Consider the following 1,122-nt stretch of genomic DNA (forward strand, 5'->3'; position numbering starts at 1 on the left):
GCAGGGTGGGGAGCCGGACAGGGCCCGCTCTGCTCCGCACAAGGCCCCATTGTGCCCGGGGCCGTGCGCGGCCAGGGAGGCCAGCACAAAGGGCCTCTGTGCGCCGTCCCCACCTGGAGGGCAGCGCCGGGCTCACACCTGAAGGCCGCAGCCCTTCCTCACCTTCGCCGCAGCCCCGCACGCGGCCGCCTCCCCTGGCCCCCACGGGGCCCCTCCCAGGCCTGGTGCCGGCACCCGGGGAGGCGGCTGTGGGTCCCGTGGCAGCAGGACGTGGCTGGCCGGCCCTCACCCGGGCCCCTTCTGCTCCCAGCTCTGGGGGCAGCTCGCAGGGGCCCCCCGTCACGAGACCCACCGGGCGGTGCGCACCCGCACCGTGACAGCCCAGGGGACGGGCCTGCGGCTGCCCTCGGCTCACGCCACCCCCGGGACTGCCACGGTGCAGGACCGGCCACGTGGGCGCTGGGGACTGACCCTCGGGAAGGAGGGCCGGTCTCCCGGCCGAGGAGCTCGCAAGCAAGGCAGCCCCACGCCTGTCTGGGCGCTGACTTCGGGAGCCCCCACTGGGGAGCCGGTGGCAAGCCCACCCTGCCTGCACGCCCCTCCCCCGTGCCCCCCAACCCCCTCACTCCTGAGCTGGGCTGGGCTGCTGGTGTCTGCAGGGCGTCTGCCGAGGTCACTGGTCAGTTCTTCCACAGAATGTGGCTTCCTTCCACTGCACCCCCACGGCTCCCAGCTGCACCCCTGGGCAAGCCCAGGGGGTCGGCCAGCCCCACTTTTCCCCAGGCCCTTCCTGGCCCTGGAGGGGCAGGCTAGAGGGCTGTGGCTGGCGGGGGTCTGCTGCCCGGCCGGGGCCCTGGGCACCGGCTCACCAGGCTGCGTAGCCGCCTGGACTCCGGGCACGCTGCTGCCCTGCCCTTGTGCTCGCTGAGCGGCCGGATCCCGCGCGGGCAGCAGAGCTCAGGCCCGGCGGGTGGCCACCCTGGCCGCAGGTCGCCCGCCCAGCCACAGGGCTTCGCTTGGTTTGCAGCGCTGCCGCCCCCGCCCAGACGGGGCCCGGCCCTGGCTGAGGGAGCGAGCGAGCGAGCGAGGGAACTGGCCGCCGGAGCCCTCAGGGGTCCGGTC

The sequence above is a fragment of the Condylura cristata genome, unplaced genomic scaffold, assembly GCF_000260355.1.
Source record: "Condylura cristata isolate star-nosed mole 26May11 unplaced genomic scaffold, ConCri1.0 scaffold00032, whole genome shotgun sequence".
Taxonomy (NCBI): domain Eukaryota; kingdom Metazoa; phylum Chordata; class Mammalia; order Eulipotyphla; family Talpidae; genus Condylura; species Condylura cristata.